The sequence below is a fragment of the Cupressus sempervirens genome, chromosome 4 (genome assembly GCF_028749045.1).
Source record: "Cupressus sempervirens isolate cs-2001-9-10 chromosome 4, ASM2874904v1, whole genome shotgun sequence".
Classification (NCBI taxonomy): Eukaryota; Viridiplantae; Streptophyta; class Pinopsida; order Cupressales; family Cupressaceae; genus Cupressus; species Cupressus sempervirens.
The window spans coordinates 314,263,919-314,278,728 of NC_143121.1; the positions used below are offsets into that span (position 1 = coordinate 314,263,919).

The following is a 14,810-nucleotide window of genomic DNA, read 5'->3' on the forward strand; positions in this document are numbered from 1 at the left end:
CTCCTTTTTAGGCCTACAAATAGTTGCCCAATTAACCAAGCTCCATTTAGTACTATGAAAATTACCACTCCAAAGGAATTGTCAGGAAAGAGCATCAAACTCCTTGAGAAAGTAAATAGGTGTAGCCTGAACCATGCTTCTATAAATAGGAAGAGCTTGGATAACAGCTTGAAGAAGAGTAACCCAAGCAGTAGTAGAAAGCCATCTATGAGTCCAATAATTTACATTATCCTAAAGCTTGGTAATCAAATTTTTCCAGAAGAGATGTGGCTGCTTGGAAACAGCAATAGGAATGCCAAGATAATTCAAAGGAAGTGACCCAATTTGAAATTGTAGGATACCAAAAATCTTGTGTTGAATAGAATCAGGAGTGTTAAAAAAGTAAATGGAAGATTTGTGCTCATTAAATTTTTGGCCTAAAGCTGCCAAATAAACGTCCATAGCATGTCGAAAGGCTTCAGGTTCCTTGATCCTAGCAAGACCAGCAAGAGTAGAATCATCAACAAATTGAAGATGGGAAAGAGAAGGTAAGCCATTACCCCACCGGCAGCCTTGAATAGAATTCATGGATACCTGATGCTTAATGAATCTGCCCAAGCCTTTAGCCATGATAATGAATAGATATGGGGAGAGAGGGTCACCTTGGCGGAGGCTTCTAGAAGCACCAAATAGTTGAGAAGGTTGACCATTAATAAGAATAAAAAAAGAGGCAGAAGTAACACAACTCATAGTCCAACTCACCCAGTCAGAGCTAAATCCAAAAGAAAGAAGAATACTCCTTAGGAAGCTCCATTTAACTCTATTGTAGGCCTTAGCCATATCCAGCTTAACAAACATTGCTCTCTCCCTTGAAGTAGCCATAGAGTGAATAGCCTCAGTAGCAATAACCACCCCATCCAAAATTTGTTTGCCAGCAACAAAACCACCTTGTTCTTCTGAGATAATAATGGGAAGCCACCTTTTCATTCTCTCAGCAATCAACTTAGTAATAAATTTGTAAACCACATTACACAAGGCAATTGGTCTAAAAAACTCCAATTGATTAGCACCCTCTCTCTTAGGAATAAGAGTCAAGAATGTAGAGTTCAAATCTTGAAGCATCTGCTTGCTAGCATAGGATTCCTTAACCACCTCCAACAAATCATGATTAATGATGTCCCAAAATTCTTGAAAGAATTCAACTAGAAAGTCATCAGGACCAGGAGCCTTCCCCTTAGGCATGCCAAAGACCACCTCCTCCAGCTCTTCCAAAGAGATTGGACGCATAAGATAATCATTCATTTCCTGAGTGATAAGGGAAGGAATACAGGACAAAATAATATTTTCTTCATTATCAGCAAGAGGAGAGTCCTTAGAGAAGAGGGTAGAGAAGTACCAAATAGCCTCCTACAACAAAGCTGGCAAGGAATTCAGTTGGATACCTTGAGAATTAACCAAAGAAGAGATAGTGCTCTAATTCTGGTGAGATTGCACTATTTTATGAAAAAAGGTAGTGTTTCGATCACCTTCCTGGAGCAAATCAACTCTAGCCTTTTGCTTCCAAAAAATTTCTTCCTGAAGTTCCCATTCTTCTAGAGCTCTAGAAGTAAGGGATTCAGCCTTGTCAAGATCCTCTGAGAAACCTCGATCTCTAATCTCCCTTGTGATGACATTAAGATCTTCTTGAGCAAGCCTCTTCATAAAGTGAAGGTTCCCAAAGCATTGCCTATTCCATATCCTGAGATGCCTTTTGACATATTGAAGCCTTTTAGAAAATGAGAACATTGCAGTACCATATGCAGGAGCACCATCTTTCCACCAACGAAAAACAAAATCACGAAGAGAGGAGTCACGAAGCCACATCAACTGGAACTTAAAAGGAGGATGCTTCAGAACACAAGCCCCTATAGCAAAAAATTTGATTGGCCAATGATCTGAACCCCTCCAATCAAGGATTTTTGAAGAGATAGTAAGGGTGCCACTAACCTAGAAGCAAGAAACAAGAAATCTATACAAACGTTCTGAGATAGCACCAACACCAGTCCTGCGATTATTCCAATTATAGAGACCATTAGAAGGCTTAACATCAGAGAGATGCAAAAGAGATATGTGTTGTCGAAGAAGAGCAGAAGAAGGCCCCAAACTAGCCAAACCACCATGCTTCTCCTCTAGACTTAAAACTAAATTGAAGTCCCCTGCTAACACCCAAGGATGATAAGGATGACAATTTCTAACATATTGAATATGTTCCCAAAGTTCCTCCTTTCCTGCAAGATCAACAAGTGCATACACATTAGTAACCATGATTACCTCTCCTGAGTCTAGAGCAGAAGCTACCATAGAGAGAGCTGAGCAAGAAGACATCCAGCCAAGGGGAGAAATTTTTTGAGGAACCCAAAATATAGCTAAACCACCAGCACTGCCTATTGCCCCAACACACTAGCATTGGCCACGAGACCAAATACTAGAGGCATGTTGGACCATAGACTCCATAAAGAGCTTAGTCTCTTGGATACAAAAAGCATCAGGACTATGATCAACCACCAAGTTATGAATAGCCTTTTGTCTAGGGATGCTATTCAACCCCCTTACATTCCATGAGAGAATAATCATCATTGGGTAGAATTGGGAAAATGAGAATCTAAAGGTTTTACTGAACCAGACTCAATCAATATACCTCTTGTGAGTTTAATCTTCTCTTGGTCTGTTTTGCGCCCACTCCTTAGAGGGGGAGTAAAAGAAACCTGCTTAAAGGGTCGAGGCATTAACCCCAAGGGGAGAGGAGATCCCTTGCCCTTACCTAATGGTAGCACCTCCTTAACCAAGTTAGCCAAAACAACATCATTATCCTCCAACACTGTAGGAGTCACCAAAGCCTCTGTCACAAGAGCTACAGGGACCTCACAGTTTTGATATACTACAACTTGGGATGCCCCACAAGCATCATTAGGAACAGATCCCTCATCTAGGCAAACTAGATCAGAAGAGATAGGAGGAGGAATACTCTCCTCTAGAACCATACTATCCAGCACCTCAAAGCGGTTAAAACCTGAATTAGATAATCTTTCTTTCAAAGGCCTCTTTTGACCACATCCCTTAGCTCGATGGCGAAAAGGGGTAAATCTATCCTTATCCTGCATTTGAGCCTTACCCTTACCTATAGCATCTTGCGGATTCATCCCCTTCATAGTATTAGCCTTCTGAGATTGTCCTTCTCCTGTAGTATCTTCCAAACCACCAACATTGCCAGATGTAGAACCATCCACTCTTTTCAAACTCGAGTTATGGAGGCACTAACGCTGTAACTCGAGTTTGAAAAGAGTAAGTTTTTCATTGGTGTGCATTGTTTGAGTTGTGTCTAGAATTCTTTTTAAGATTCTTCTAAGTAAAAAATATGATAATATTAAGTTCTTCATTGGTGTGTATTTTTTTATTTGTGGCTAGAATTCTTTTACTCTTGAAGAGTAAGTTCATATAATAAGAAGCATCTAGTTTTGTACATTTGCCAATATGTAGCCTAAAGTTCAAATAATTTTTTTAACTTTTTTCTAATGTAGAATATTTTAATAAATGAAAGACTGTATACTTATGTAGAATAGCATTCTACATATGCAAAATAGCATATTCAAAATAATAATAACAATATTTTATTAATTGTAAAATTATTTGAACTTTAGGCTACATATGAAGAATTCATGCTAAGATAATTTTATCAAAAAATATCTTAAAATAAACTTATTTTCACATCAAATGCCTTATCCCACACATGATAAATTTTGATGTGAAATTGTTTATTTTAAGATAATTATTTAAGAGTAAAAGAATCCTCGACAAAACCATGTTTTTACTTAAAAAATCTTAAAAATAATTCTAGACACAAATAAGAAAATGTACACAAATGAAGAACTTACTCTTGAAGAATAAGTTTATATATTTACTAAATCATGTTTTGCCATCAAAATATGATTTTACTTTATGTAATTTTACTTCATTTATAACATTCCAAATGGAATCTTACAAATTTTATTTATTAAAATTTTAAAATATTCTACATTAGAAAAAAGAAGTTCTTCATTGGTGTGCATTTTTTTAATCTGTGTCTAAAATTCTTTTAAAGATATTTTAAGTAAAAACATGGTTGTGTCTAGAATTCTTTTACTCTTGAAGAGTAAGTTCATATTTTGATGGTGAAACATGATTTAGTGATATAGAGTCTTCATTGGATTATAAAAATTAGATGGTTATACTATTGAGTTCTTTATTGGTGTGCATTTTTTATTTGTGTCTAGAATTCTTTTTAAGATTCTTTTAAGTAAAAACATGATTGGTGTGCATTTTTAACTACATGTTTAAAAAAAATTCAACAATCTACTTATTTCATGGTAAAATGTGATCTAAAAAAAATTAGAATATGACTCTAAATGTTGATTAGAATGCTATATTCAAAATAATAATAACAATATTTTATTAATTGTATTGCTATTGAAGTAAAGACACAAAATAAAATTCAATAATAAAGTCTATTATTATAATAAAAATAAACTACAATATTTTTAAAAATATATTTAAATTCATTTAAATTATGAAATTAATCTTTTTTTACTTTCAAAATTTTATTCGAAAAAAATTTCTCCATATTCAAAATTTAAAATTCAAAATATGATGTAATTTATTAAAACTTATGAAATGGTTTCATGGTAAACTTTATAGCTAAAACATATTTATGACTCATTCAAGTTTAAGAAAACAACATATATAAGTAATGGAAATATGATTAAAAAAAAAAATTGATTTGCTGACATGTTGTCCATCAATCCTGACATGTCTGTCCCATCACTTGGTAGAGAAGTTGGGGCAGCGATGGAAGTTGGAGCAGCCGGCTGGTGCAAATAAGTTGCACCGTAGTCGGTGTTGTTCTATTTGAAGATTAATGTTGTTGTTCGGTGAAGAAAGAAAACTAAAATAAGCATGCAGCTTCAACATTGATTGACTCCACTTCAAACTCCAGCTCCACCGCTTCATCTCCACCGTTTCAAAAATTATTTCTAGTTTACCTTAGTTCAAGAGTAGTGTCTAAGCAAGATGCATGCTTTCCATATGGCATGCATTAGATTATAGTTTTTAATGGATAGTTTACTTTCCTGGGATAATAGTCTTCAGCAGTTTGAACTATTGTAGTTTATTATTTTGTAATAAATCATGCTATCCTTGCATATATTATGTTGTGCATGAGTTGGTTTGGTTTGGTTTGGTTTTAGTTTTCTTAGGAGTTATAGTTGAAGTCTACTGTGATTGTAGACTATTAAATAAGCTCCCATTTTGTAATTTTTGATTAGTTGTGAATAAAATCTGTGTTGTCTCTCCTAAAAATAGAGCTCCCCTATTTTTGAGTATTATTTTTATTGTGTTGCTGCTATTCTTTAAATCCTACATTTGGTATCAGAGCTAAAGGTGTTTGGAAGACAGAAGCATGGCAAACAATTTGCAAATCCTAGAGTTTGATGGAGTTGATTACCAATATTGGTCCATCAAGATGAAGACTTTTTTGATTGGGAAAGATTTTTGGGAGATCGTTGAATCCGGATATGAATAGCCTGCAGATTGAAATACTCTCCAACCTAATGACAGAAGATTAAAGAAAGAAGTTGAGAAAAAAAATGCAATGGCATTGTTTCACATTCAGATGGCTCATGATAAGAGCTTGTTTCCTCAAATTGTTGATGCACAGATAGCAAAAGAGGCCTAGAAGACTCTAAAAGATGCTTACCATGGCAATGATCAGATCAAGGTTGTGAAGCTACAATCCTTGAAAAGAGAATATGAGAACTTGAAGATGAAGGAGATAAAGAGTGTGGGAGATTTCTGTGTGAGAGTGAAAGATGTGACTCATAAAATGGCCACTTTGGGTGAATCTATTGCTCAAGAGAAAATAATACAAAAGGTATTGAGATCTCTAACCCCAAGATGGAATATTGTAGTAATTGCCAAAGAAGAAAGCAAAAATTTAGCTACCATGGAGTATGATGAATTGGTTGGATCTCTTATATCACACAAGGATAGAATAAGGGATACATCTACCAGTGTTAATGAGAAGGCTTTTGCTTCCTAATTGAAAATTTCAAAAAATGATAGTGCTAGCAGTAGTAGTAACAACAACAAAGGCTCAGGAAGGGGGCAAAATCAGAATTTTTCAAGAGGATCTAGAGCAAGAGGAGGTGTTCAAGGAGGAAGAGGTGGAGGCAGATTTGATAAAAGGAACATCCAATGCTATCATTGCAATAAGTATGGACATTTTGAGAGAGAGTGTAGACTAAAATAAGGTAACAATAATGATAATTATGCCCAGCAAGATGAGGATCCTTCCTCGGGTAATTTATTTTTGTGTTATCGAAAAGGTGAAAGTAATGTGAATGATGTTTGGTATTTGGATTCTGGATGCTCTAACCATATGTCTGGTAACAGAGAAATATTTTCAAAGCTTGATGATAGTTATAGATTGAATATTACCCTTGGTAATAACAATATTGTAGATGTTGCATCCAAAGGAGCCATGGATGTTTAGACAAAGGAAGGTATGAAAAGTGTTCAAGATATTTATTATACTCCCAAGTTGAAGCATAATTTATTGAGTGTTGGGCAGCTATGTGAGAAAAATTATAGAGTGGCATTTGAGAGCATGCACTCTACTATCTATGATAAGAATCAAAAAAATAAAGTGATTACAGTTGTTCCTATGACAAAGAATAGGATGTTTCCTTTGAAGTTTGGTCAAAATGATAATCAGCTTGTCAATATGGCTTATGAGGATAAAAGTTGGTTGTGGCATCTTAGGTATGGCCATTTGAATTTCAATAGTTTGAAGAATCTAACATCAAATGCATTAGTTCTTGGATTGCCTAAGGTTGAAGAGCATAAACAGATTTGTGAAGGGTGTGCAAAAGGCAAAAATTCAAGGGAATCATTTCCAAAAGGCAATGCATGGAGGGCGCAATACCCACTTCAACTTATTCATTCAAATATTTGTGGTCCAATGCAAACACAAAGCTTGGGTAAGTCATCATATTTCATTACTTTTATTGATGATTAATCACACATGTGTTGAATATATTTTTTGAAGACTAAGGATGAATCCTTTGATACATTCAAGAGGTTTAAAGCTCGTGTAGAGAATGAGAAAGGGAACACAATCAGATGTTTGAGAATAGATCGAGGAAGAGAGTTTTGCTCAAATGATTTTCAGAATTTTTGTGAGATGAATGGCATCAAAAGACAACTCACAACTGCATACACACCCCAATAGAATGGAGTGGCTGAAAGGAAGAACCATACTATGGTAGAAATGGCAAGGAGCATGTTACAAACCAAGGGTTTGAACAATTCTTATTAGGCTGATTTAGTTGCTACAACCGTATATATTCTCAACAGAAGTCCTACAAGTGCCCTACACAAGATGACTCCATATGAAGCATGGTATGAGAAAAAGACTAACGTAAATCATTTTAAAGTTTTTGGTTTTTTGGCTTATGTTTGCATCCCTGATCAGAATAGGAAAAAGCTAGATGCTAAAAGTGAATCATGTATTTTTGTGGGCTATAGTGACGAAAGAAAAGCTTATAGATTATTCAATCCTTGTCTAATAAGATTGTTGTTTCAAGACATGTGATTTTTGATAAAGAGGGAGTTTATGGTCATCAAAAACATGATGTTGGAAAGTCAAAATCAGTTTTGGATGATGATGATATTGCTAATAATGATAATGAGCAGCCAACATGGTTCTATTTCAAGATCACCAAGCCCACCAAGAAACCCCTCACCAATCCCAAGAGCAAGTCCATCCTCAAGTCCTCCAAGGAAGGTAAAAAGATTGAGTGATATCTATGAGAGGTGTCAAAATCAAGCACATGAAGAAGATCCAATAGGTGAGACAGTAAATTTTGCATTACTTGCTAAAGCTGATTTTGAGCCATCATATTTTGAAGATGCATGTACTAATGAGGTTTGGATGCAAGCAATGAATGAAGAGATGGATTCCATTAATAGGAATGAAACATGGGAGCTTGTAGATCTTCCACATAAGAAGAAGAAGATTGGCACAAAATGGGTCTATAAGACCAAGTATAATAGTGATGGGAGTGTTGAAAGACACAAGGCAAGATTGGTTGCTAAAGGTTTCACTCAAAGGTATGGCATTGATTATGAAGAAAATGTTGCATCAGTAGCAAGACAAGAAACTATTAGGATGCTAATCTCTCTTTCAGCTCAAAAGAAATTGAGTATTCATCACATGGATGTGAAAAGTGCCTTCTTGAATGGGTACTTAGAAGAAGAGGTATATGTGGGACAACCACAAGGTTTTGAGATTCAAGGCAAAGAAGATTATGTCTACAAGTTGAAGAAGGCTTTGTATGGCCTCGAGCAAGCACGACATGCATGGTATGCAAGAATTGTTGGATATTTTCAGCAAAATGGCTTTCAAAGAAGTAAGAGTGAACCTACCCTTTACTACAAACAAGAAGGTAACGATATTCTCATTGTGAGTTTGTATGTTGATGATTTGTTATATATGGGTAGTAGTTCAAAGCTGAAAGATGAATTTAAAGTTGCTATGATGAATGAGTTTGAGATGAAAGATTTAGGTCTCATGAAGTACTTTCTTGGCATGGAGGTTTATCAAGGTAAAGATGAAATTTTTATTTGTCTAGAAAAGTATGCAAAAGATATGTTGAAGAAATTTGATATGGTTGATTGTAAACCTCTTTCCACTCCAATTGCTCATGGAGTTACATTATGTAGAGATGATGGTGCTAAAATTGTTTATGAGACATTATATAGGAGCATTGTGGGGAGTTTGATATTTTTAACTCAAACAAGGCCTGATATTGCTTATTCAGTGTCATTGGTTTCAAGGTATATGGCAAATCCATCAGAGGAACATATGAAGGTAGCCAAGAGAATTTTGAGGTATGTGAAAAGCATAGTAGATTTTGGCATTCACTATTCTTCTAATAAGTTTGAGCTTGCTGGCTTCAGTGATTCAGATTGAGGAGGTAGCTTGGATGACCGAAAATCTACATCTAGTAATTATTTTTCTTTGGGTTCTGGTTTAATCACATGGAGTTCAAAGAAGAAAAGTATGGTTTCTCTTTCATCTATAGAAGTGGAGTATGTTGCCATTACTTCAGTTGGTACACAAGCTTTATGGCTTAGAAAGCTTCTTGAAGAAATTGGAGAGATACAAGTTCAGCCTACTATGATATTTTGTGACAATATAAGTGCCATTAAATTGGCCAAGAATTTGGTTCATCATAGTAGGACTAAGCATTTTGATCTTAAACAACATTTTATCAGAGATTTGGTACAAAATAAAGCAGTTGAGTTGAAGTACATCAGCACAAAGAGAAAATCACAAACATCTTCATAAAGGCAGTTGCAAAAGATCAATTTTTGGTACTCAGAGATCGAATTGTTAGTCCTCTCAGCATCAAGGGGGAGTATGAAGATTAAAGTTGTTGTTCAGTGAAGAAAGAAAACTAAAATAAGCATGTAGCTTCAGCATTGATTAACTCCACTTCAAACTCCAGCTCCACTGCTTCATCTTCACCATTTCACAAATGATTTCTAGTTTACCTTAGTTCAAGAGTAGTGTTTAAGCAAGATGCGTGCTTTCCATATGGCATGCATTAGATTATAGTTTTTGATGGATAGTTTATTTTCTTGGGATAATAGTGTTTAGTAGTTTGAACTACCGTAGTTTATTATTTTGTAATAAATCATGCTATCCTTGCCTATATTATGTTGTGCATGAGTTAGTTTGGTTTGGTTTTGTTTTAGTTTTCTTAGGAATTACAGCTGAAGTCTACTGTGATTGTAGACTATTAAACAAGCTTCCATTTTGTAATTTTTGATTAGCTGTGAAAAAAATCTGTGTTGTCTCTCCTGAAAATAGAGCACCCCTATTTTTGAGTATTATTTTTATTGTGTTGCTGCTATTCTTTAAATCCTACACTATTGGCATTGACCATGTTTTTATTACTAATTTATCAATCTCCAAATTAGTGTTATTTAGAGGTACGATGTGTACTGACGGGGATCCACATCATCTTAAGGATTCCATGTTTCATAATACCTTTTTGAATATGCATGACTTCTCAGTCACATCATGCCCATTTATTTATATTTATATCCATGTGTTTCAAATTGGTAAATATATCGAATACATGATATTGTACCCGGATTAAATCAGAGTCTATTGCCATCTTTATATATGGGAATAAATAATTTTTTTTTCCTTCACAAGATTAAATATACATAAGTACTCTTATAAATAAGAATACAACTTTTTTTGAAGGATTTAGAGCTCTATTTAAATTTAGTGAATGTAGATAAACCTACATTGACACAATTTAACACTTATCTATTGGTATTTTAAATTATATGTAGGTCTGGAGTGCTCGTAGTTCTCCTACCAGTTGGCAGGGAGAAGCCCCCTATGGGCTACATATATGAGGACATGGATAAGGCCAAGGAGGCCATTATATCTAGGTATGCAAGAGTGGCAGATAAGTATGCCCCATTTGGGAAATCATTGATAGGAGATGGAAAAACCAACCTCACAAGCTCATCTATCTAGCAACTTATTACCTCAATCTGGTATTTTGTTTTTGTCTTGACTTCACTTAGTGGCCTATTTACAATAGTGCAGAAGATGTGTGGTGAGGGCACAACCTCAACTACAACTATTGAGTTGGATAAATATATAATGAAGGTGTGATTTTTTCAAGCAAGATGTGGATGATACTCAAACAATAGTGCAATCAAGTAAAAATATATTCCTAAGTTTATGGCTTATAAGTTATACATTTTAATTTTGAAATTTAGCCTTAAAGTTGTAAATGAGACTAAAACAAATTCTTCTATATCAAATAGATGGTGGCAAATGTTTTGGCCCTCAACCCTAAATCTTCAAAAAATTGTCATTCATATTTTGAGTTAGTCAGGCAAAGCTTCTAGATGTGAGTGCAATTGGTCCATATTGGAGCACATCCACTCAAAGAGATGTAACAAGTTGTCTGTGGAGAGGTTGAATGATGTTGTCTTTTCTCATTACAACCTTTTTCTTAGGACCAAACAAATTTTGGACATTGAATCCTCTTTGATCACTCTAGAGGAGATCAATCCAAAGCCTAAGTGGCTCATTGTGGCTATCAATCCAGTCTTCATTAAGGACCATGAGTGGGTTGACTAGGCACACATAGAGGTTGATTTTGTGGCTATGACATGGAGGAGGATAGAGAACACTCTGGCATATGCACACACACACATGCACTATTGTTGATCATGAGTCCACCTCACAAGCAGAGGCTATAGCTTCTTTATCCTTCAAGGCCTACCTTAGACGCCTTTGTAGAAGGCAAACATGATACTCTTAGATTGAGGCAGAGGTCATGGATGAGGCTTGAGTTGAAGTCTGAACAAATAGACCTATTTTTTGTTTATAGTGTTACTGTTTACACTTTACAATTACACATACGTGTTTCATCAAACATTTGATGTCATGGGTTCCATGGATTTTAGTTTTACATACATTTGTCAACATTTATAATTATATATATCTATGTCATATGATTCTATGTTTTATATTACCTTCAGCCAGAATTTAGAGAATTTACATTTTATGTGTGATGGATTTATTATTTATGTTACTTGTTTATTTATGTGATGAAAATTTAGCTTCTATTTGATGATGTTATGGTGTTTTTAAGTTATATTCAATAAAGGGTGCATAAAATAAGTTTTAAATTGTTAAAAAAATTTAAATTTCAAGGGTTTTTTCATTTTGCCAAGTCGTTGGTGAGTTTGATACGAGACACAAGTTGAATCAGCCTTGCCAAGTATAAGCCAAGCCTGGGTCTAGGAACTATGGTTCTAACATATTGATTCAACTAGCTACATAGTTGAGCAGTAACTCCAGCCATTATGCGTTTACACACTTTCAGACCAAAAGATATTAGGTAAAATTAAAATTGAAATCTGAAAGAGATGCAGACCACCAATGGTCTTTTTAAACTTAAACTATAAGACATTCTGCTAAAATCTCCTTCAACCTTCAAATGTGTTATGATTTGGTGAAGATTTTCCTTTTACTCCGTAAGAGGTACATGTTGCCGCTCATTGCTCCTACCTAGGAGAGCTACATTATTAGCTCCAAAAAAAATTGTTACCACAGATGGCTGCTTCAAAGACTCTTGCACAAAAGGAAAACATATTACATTAGAAAAAAGCACCAGAATATAAAACATAATCAAATTCTTCATTTTCTTACTTAAAAGAATCAATATGAATTCCTTTCAAGTTATTACCATGGTGAACATAAATGAATTTAAGATGCAGTCATTCTCTGATTCTACCAAAATTTCCACATTTCCAAGTTGTACATGTTCAAGATGCTAAAATATGAGAAATAAGGAAGATAAGTTGGATGTTTGGCGGAGCTGGGTACGTGACTCATACTAAGGTCATTTTTATAGTGTCAACCAGGATAGAGCATCCAATCTCATACGAGAGAAACAAGAACACATATTATCAAACAACCGATACATGCATACAACCTTTGCCACAAATCAAGGACATCACAAGATCACACTACAACAAAAAACATTTTATTATAAACATTGCAAGAAATGGCAATTGAGCCAATTGTAACATGAGAAACTCCCCTATTATAAATTATAACGGAATAAACATGATAATGACAAGAAATCTCTCCCACTGTTTCCATCTGAATTTTATGAGTTGTGGATTCATCCTCTGGGAAGATAAATTCTATTGTGAACAAAGTACACGAGCTAAATTGACAACCAAATATGCACACAGCACGGAAGCATTTGCCTTTGTGTGTAAACCAAAAAATTAGGTTCACATGCTTCTTAGGTATTTTTTTGTTCACAATTCATTCATACAATAGTGATGCACATAGAAATTTGTGTGACACACTAGCAACCTTGGCCAAGACTCTAAAATTTCAATCACGAGTTCCTCAACATCTACATCTTTTGTCTCTGTAGTTATAAAGCCATTTTTATTTTTCTACTTATACCTGTTTTCACCACTATGTCTCTTTTAAGTGCTTTAGTTACCTATTTCTAATATCTCGTTTACAAAAATAGCATAGTTTTATAGATACTAAATGAATTGGATCATGTGAGCTCTAAAGGAAGATTTCATTTGTTGTGATGTCCCCTTTCTGGACGACTGTATATGTTTCCCTAAATTCAGAAAATGAAAAAACCAAAGCATATAATGTAGTAAGGGTTACCGTCTTAATTTTGGAATAAGATGTGCTAGGCCTGTTCTGAAACCTGCAGTCAAATTAGGAAATAATGCAGATGAAATTCATGAAATAAATCTATTATTCGAATAGGTAAATCATATATTCATCAATAAGAAGCAATCTGATTGTATGTATATTTCAGTCGTATAAGATATGAAATAAGTAAGCATGGTAGGGCGCCTTAAAGATCTCATTCCCCCTCCATTCCAACATGGTTAGAGATCTTTGGGTTTGCCAAGAATTGCTCAATTTAGGGGTTGGGAGGGAAATTGAAATACAGTTCTCTTAGCCATTCTCTCCCTTTCACAGTACAATAGGGTGCCCTAATAGTTGTTCTCCTCATGACATTAAACTAATGCCCTAGTTTTCATGCCTTCGAGTGTCAATTTGAATTTGATTTATTTTTGAAGCCAAAATTGAATGCATTTTATGATTTTCTGATATATTTGTTTGCAAATAGTTTCATGAGGGAAACTTTGGTGGTCAATATCTTTTGATTGGGTAATTTTCATGAGGTGAAATTTTGTAGGCTAAGAGAATGTGGAACAAAGAATCGGTATGTCTCATTTTAAGGCTCAATTAGGTGTTTAGTCAATTTTTAAGGCCAATCGGAGGACCCCTTGGCATGAAATTGGCACTTTGTTAGAAAGGAAATAAATGAATTTTAAAGGTTGTGTCAATGATGCAAATTGATTTCAATTGGTGAGGTAAGCTCAGTAGATCAGTCTGAAAGGTCAGGTGTTTTAGGTGAAAAAAAATTCAGTCTGACCCGCTTTAGGGGCCGACTCAAATCCTTCAGATTGACAAGGTGTTGAGGTAGGAAATCCTTCAGATTGAGAAGGTGTTGAGGTAGGAAATGCGAGGAAGCACAAGTTTGGTAGTGATTTGATAAGTTTTTTGTGTATGTGAAGTCTTTTAAAATCCAACGAATATGTAGGTTATACACATAATAAAGGGGAGAAAATGCACAGAACTTATAAATGACTAAGCATTGGCATAGAAGATTATTTATTTGTGGGCTAGTACATGGGCCTAATTAGAGTGAGTTTTCAATGATATCTATTTCCCAGTCAAACTTATCTCATACCCATATAACATGCTTTCCTAACTTGGCAAGTTGTAATGCAACTAGTAATTACCAATAAAATGGTTTTCCAAGTTAGAAAGAAAGCAGTGGGTTTCCTTTTACATGAGGTGAATGTATGTAACCTGGCATTCAATGCAACAAGCACGGCAAAGAAAATAACAGATCAAAACAAGTGATGAGGCGGAGGTATGGGATGCCCATGTACAGGTAAAGTTGGTTTCCACTATCGAGTAACAGCCGAGATAGCAGCCATTACTACATAGCTAAGACACGCGGAATTGTTGCACCAGAAAAGGTCTGTAGTTGTTATCACTGGTTTGGTTTTGGCGGGATGAAGTGGATGTAGGTCAGCACTCTCACGCTCCATGTCTTGATAGTTAAACTTCGTGGCTATAATGATGCCAATTTTAATAG

The 14,810-nt window shown here is 35.0% G+C and overlaps 1 pseudogene; it reads right to left on the minus strand.

Annotated features, from left to right (window-relative positions):
• Window positions 1-14,810, minus strand: part of LOC149561270 (GDSL esterase/lipase At5g62930-like) — a 77,303-nt pseudogene that overhangs the window by 61,609 nt on the left and 884 nt on the right.